The sequence below is a fragment of the Felis catus genome, chromosome D2, assembly GCF_018350175.1.
Source record: "Felis catus isolate Fca126 chromosome D2, F.catus_Fca126_mat1.0, whole genome shotgun sequence".
NCBI classification, from domain to species: domain Eukaryota; kingdom Metazoa; phylum Chordata; class Mammalia; order Carnivora; family Felidae; genus Felis; species Felis catus.
Genome location: NC_058378.1, coordinates 20,200,872 through 20,206,980, shown reverse-complemented (window position 1 = coordinate 20,206,980; position 6,109 = coordinate 20,200,872).

Genomic DNA, 6,109 nt, shown 5'->3' with positions numbered 1-6,109 from the left:
TCTAATCACTCCACCAGTCCTGGACAATGAATACTATTACGCTATTTTTCTGGATAAGGAAAAAAAATACATGTAAGTCAAATAACTTTCCAATGGTCATACAGTTAGAAGGTGGTAATGTCAGTATTTGAACCTTATGCTGTCTCACTTCAGGACCAAAGTGCTTAACAACTACACCAGGTACAGGAATATAGACACTTGGAAGGCAGAATAGAAAGCCATATCAAGTTTCTCACAAAGGATTGAATGTTTTCATGTTATTCTGAAAGAAACATCAAATAGTTTAAATATTTTAATAGTGCATTCATATCAACTTGGATGAAGCATGAGTCAGTCTCTGTCTCTCTCTCAACCTTCATCTTCCCCTGAAATGCTCATTTTGTTGCCTTTTTCTCATGATCTGTCATGATCTGTCTGTTGGACTTTCTAGCACACACACTAAGATTTAAGGAAGGATTTAGGTGGAGCCCACCCACCTCAGATCCTGGGAAGTGAAGGGTCTCTAACATTCAGAGGAATTCAAGCCTGAAGGGGAAAAGAGGACAGCTCTTGATGATTATCCTAAATTGTTGAAGCCAAACCAGGGAAGACTTGAGGAAATGACTCACTGAACCCAGGAGAAAGAAAAACAGCCGAGTGATGGCAGGAGAAAATGAGGATAATATAACCTTACTGTTAAAGTGAGGGTTAGAAGTCCACAGAGACTCAGAAAGGAAACACTGAAATGGCTGAGTTACATTCCTGAAACTAACATGCAATATTGTTTTATCAGGCTTACAGCTGTTTGGGCCAAGAATGAGGCAGGAACAGATTTCTTCTTAACAGAGACATCATTTCATATTCTTTACTGTCCCCAGATTGTCTCCTCTGCTAGAGTCCTAAGGAGAAATCACAGCTATGTCTGTCCCTTCTATTCTTAAATCACAAAACTAGGCATTCCTGACTCAGAAGCTGAGATTGGTGTGAAAAACAGATGCACTATAGTGCAGCCATTAAAAATCTCCTAACATCTGTACTCAGCCCATGAAAGGACTTTGAGACATCAACATTCCAGTGTAAAAAATTTTAAAAAATTAAAAAAATTTTTTAAAAAGCCTGATAGGAAAAGTTGGAGAATGTTTTCAAGCATGAATACAGTTAGCTTTTACTTAGTAGGTCACTAGAAACAGAAAGAAAACTATGAGAGAAGTAAACTCTATCCTTTGTCTTTTCTGACCCTTCTATCAAATTGTCACTGAATTAACATTCTTTTTTCCTTAAAGTTTACTTATTTATTTTGAAAGGGAGAGAGAGAGAGAAAGAGAGAATCCCAAGCAGGCTCCATACTGTCAGCAGGGAGCCCGATGTGGGGTTCAAACTCACAAACTGTGAGATCATAACCTGAGCCAAAATCAAGAGTAGGATGCTTAACTGACTGAGCCACCTAGCTACCCCTCTTAATTAACATTCTTATGTAAAACTCTGATCATGTTACTCCTGTGCTCACAAGCATGCAAAATTAACACACCATATTGGTAATGGTGCTGTGAAATACCCACTTTAAAAAAAAAAAAAAACACTTTCATATATTGGTGGTGTAAGTGTAAATTGGTACAATCTCCAAGAGGAACAATTTTGCAATGTCTACCAAAATTACAAATGCACATATCTCTGATCTAAGAATTTATCTTATAACTGTACTGGCACTTGTATGTAATGGAGTATGTATAAGATTTTTGATACAATATTGTTAGTAAGAATAACAGATTAAATACACTTTTGCTCCTGGATAGCAGGTCACAGAAGGTCAAAGCTCTTGCTGCAACAACTAAAAACAAATGGACAAATGGAAAGACACATGTTAAATACATAAAAGAGCCATGGATAATTAGATGAACTAAAAGTTCAGAGGGAAAGCCCTTCTTAGGGCTGATAAGACATAAACACTCCAAGCTCTCAATAAAAAGCCTGGAAAGATTGTATCTAAAGAATAGAGACAAACCAGGGGTGTATGAAATCTTGCTAACATTGCAAATCAATATATGATTGAGTTGAGGTAATTATCCCCTGGCCCCATTGGCCTCACAAAGAAATAAAGGATCTCTCTCTGGTAGAAGATATCATCATAAGTGTCTACAATTCTTATATACAATACCCAGCATACAGTAAAATGTACCATACATTCAAAGAAACAGGAAAGGTAATCAATAATCAAAAAATAAAATAAAATATGGGGCGCCTGGGTGGCACAGTCGGTTAAGCGTCCGACTTCAGCCAGGTCACGATCTCGCGGTCCGTGGGTTCGAGCCCTGCGTCAGGCTCTGGGCTGATGGCTCAGAGCCTGGAGCCTGTTTCCGATTCTGTGTCTCCCTCTCTCTCTGCCCCTCCCCCGTTCATGCTCTGTCTCTCTCTGTCCCAAAAATAAATAAAAAACGTTGAAAAAAAATTAAAAAAATAAAATAAAATAAAATAAAATAAAATAAAATAAAATAAACACAAACCCACAGATGATTGAGATAATGAAGTTGTAATAAAAGTATAATACAGTAAGTATTGTCAAAGAAACACACAGAAAATATTAAAAGATTTCAACAAAGAATCAGAATCTACAAAATAAAACAAAAGGATATTTTAGAATTGAAAAATGTAATTTCTGTATTTAAGAACTCATTGGATGGGTTTAAGAACAAACCGGACATAGAAGAGAGGATCAATGAATTCAAAGGAAGATTGATAACAACTATTCAAATTGAGCCACAGAAACTAACCTGGAAAGCAAGAGTATGTCCAAATGTGAGACATACTCAAACACTGTAATATACATATAATGGAGGTCCAAAAGGAGAGAAAGGAAGAAAGAATGGAGCAGGAGCATTATTTGAAAACGTAGGACTGAGAATTTCCAATAATGATGAAAGACATAAACCCACCATTTCCAAGAACTTTAACAATCCCCAAACATGATAATACAATGAAATCCATAACTGACACATTATAGAAACTGTTACAAAACAAAGATGAGAAATTCTTAAAAGCAGCCAGAAGTAAAAATACCCATTGTATTAAGGAGAGCTACCGTAAGATTGACAGCTAACTTTTCAAATGAAACTATATGTGGTGGCCATTGAAATGTGCCATTTAGATCTTCCTTCAAGAGATCCTGTTGCAGGCACCATATCTGATGGACAGCTGTTGCACTTTTGGATCCAATGAAATCTTCATGTCATATCACACTTCCTTTGGGCTGCTTCCAGCCAATGAATAAGCACAGTTAATAGAACCAGGTCAAAGAGTTTCCTAACAGCTTTGGCTTGGGAGATCTCCATTGGCCTGTCTAAGCATTTCTCAGAACTGTTCTATAGTCTGAGTTTCTTCTGACCAAATCCTTCCTCTCTTCTTTCATGGATGCCACAACTTCCTGGTTGTCTGAAGGTTCTCCTTACTCTACTCTTCCCTTTCTCATTTTATCTTTCACAGGCATTTTCCCTAAATACATCTGTTGCATTTTTAATCCTATCATTATTTTTTCTTTTTGTGGAACTCAAACTGACATACCATCAAAGTCAGAAGACAATATAATGACATTTAAAGTGGTGACAGAAAAAACAAAAAAACTGCTGAACCAGAATTGCTAGTTAAATTATTTCCTTCCAGCAGAAATAAAGAGACTCTGGAAACAATGCAGATATCTCTCAGTGGATACCCATGGAATATTGTTCAGCAATAAAAAGGAATGAACTATGAACTATTGGTGCATCCAGTAACCTGGATGAATCTCCAGAGAAAATTAGGTTGAATGAGAAAAAACAATCCCCAAAATTTACCTGGTATAGGCTTCCATTATTATAACATTCTTGAAATAGCAAAATTATAGAAATGCAGAACAGATTGAGGGCTGCCAAAGATTAAGGAGGAGTTATGGATGGGAAGAAAGTGTGTACGGTTATAGAAGTGAAAATAAAGGATCTTTCTGATACAGAAAAAAAATAAAAAATAAATAAAGAGAATCCTTTGCCAGTAACACACCAATGAAGTAAATACTCTAAGGGATTCCTTATCTAAATGGAAAATTTTCTTGGTTAGAAACAGAAATTTGAAGGAAAAGAAAAGCACTAAAAAAGCATATGTGAATAAATATAAAAATACTGTTTACAGCAACAATGATAATGTCTTTTGTTTTATTTTATTTGTGTGTGAAAGAGAAACTGGGGGGAAGGGGCAGACAGAGAGGGAGAGAAAGGAGAGAGAGAGATAATCTTACACAGGCTCCACACCCAGCATGGAGCCTGATGTAGGGCTCAATCCCATAACCGTGAGATCATGACCTGAGCAGAAATCAAGAGTCTGATGCCTAACCGACTGAGCCACCCAGGGGCCTCGACAATGTCTTTTGAAGTGTAGAACATATAGCATAAAATATATGACAACAGTAACACAAAAGGTAAGACAGGGCAAATAAAATCAAGTTATCAAATTCTTACATTCTTCAGGAAATGTACCAGTAGACTATAACAAGTGTAGGGTGCATGTTGAAATCTCTAGGGCAATGACTCAACTGAGAGCAATTTTTCCCATCAAGAGATATCTGGCAAATAAGTAAATAAATGACACACAGAAAGATTAAGAGAAAGAAAAAGAGAGATTTGGCAATATTTGGAGAACTTTTTGGTTGTCACAACTATAAAGGAAGTATCAAAAGCATCCTCAATTGAGAAACACTAGCTAAAAGACAGAGATCATCAGAAAAAGACAGATTGTCAAATTGTCAAAATAACAACAAAAATGATCAAACTATATTCTGTCTCTAAGAAACTTATTTCAAATGTAATGATATGGTAGGTTAAAAGAAAAAGGATAGAAGAAGAGAGTCTTTGCAAACTCTGGCCAAAGAAAGCTGAGGTGGTTATATTAATATCAAACAAAGAAGACTGCAGAGCAAAATAATTCATTAGAGATGAAGGGAGCATTACATAATGATAAGAGTTTCATTTCACCAAGAAGACAAAACAATCCTAAATATGTTTTTACCTTTAACAGAGCTTCAAAATGCATGAAGCGAAACTGAGGGAATTAAAGACAAAGAGCAAAAATCCACAGTTATATCTGGAAACTTCAAGTTGCTCTCTCAGTAATTGACAGAACTAATAGAAAATCAGCAAGATTGTAGATGAACAGAATAACACTATCAACCAACTGGATCTCATTGAAATTTTTAGAACATTCCACTACCAACATCAAAATGTACACTCTTTTCAAGTGTACATGGCACACTCATCAAGACAGATCATATCTGGGTCATAAAGCAAACCTTAACACATTTAAAAGAATTGAAATCACATAAAGTATGTTCTCTGATATAATAGAATTAAAATATAAATAATAATAGAACGATAATAAGAAATCTCCAAACTCTTGGAAATTAAAGAATACCCTTTTAGATAAATCCATACATCAAAGAACACCCTAGAGAAATCAGAAAATATTTTTTTCAACGTTTTTTATTTATTTTTGGGACAGAGAGAGACAGAGCATGAATGGGGGAGGGGCAGAGAGAGAGGGAGACACAGAACCGGAAACAGGCTCCAGGCTCTGAGCCATCAGCCCAGAGCCCGAGCGGGGCTCGAACTCACGGACCGCGAGATCGTGACCTGGCTGAAGTCGGACGCTCAACCGACTGCGCCACCCAGGCGCCCCAGAAAATATTTTAAAATGAATAAAATACAACATATCAAAATTTATGTGATGAGTAAAGCAGTGCTGCAAAGGAAACTTATAGCATCAAATCCTTACAGAAAGAACATTAAGAAACTAGAAAAGGGAGAGCAAAATAAACTTAATTTAAGCAGAAGGAAGGAAATCATAAACATAAAAGCAGATGCCCATGTAATTGAGAATAAACAAACAAAAAACAATAAAGTCAAAACAACCAAAATCTTGTTGTGTAAAAAGGTCAAGAAAATATAAATTAACCTATAACAAAACTGACCAAAAGACAAAAGAAGACACAAATTACAAATATCAGAAATGAAAAAGAAAATATCACTAGAGACCCTGCAGACTGTAAAAGGATAAAAGGGATACTTTGAACAACTCTACAGACAAAAATTTGACAACTTAGACGAAATGAACC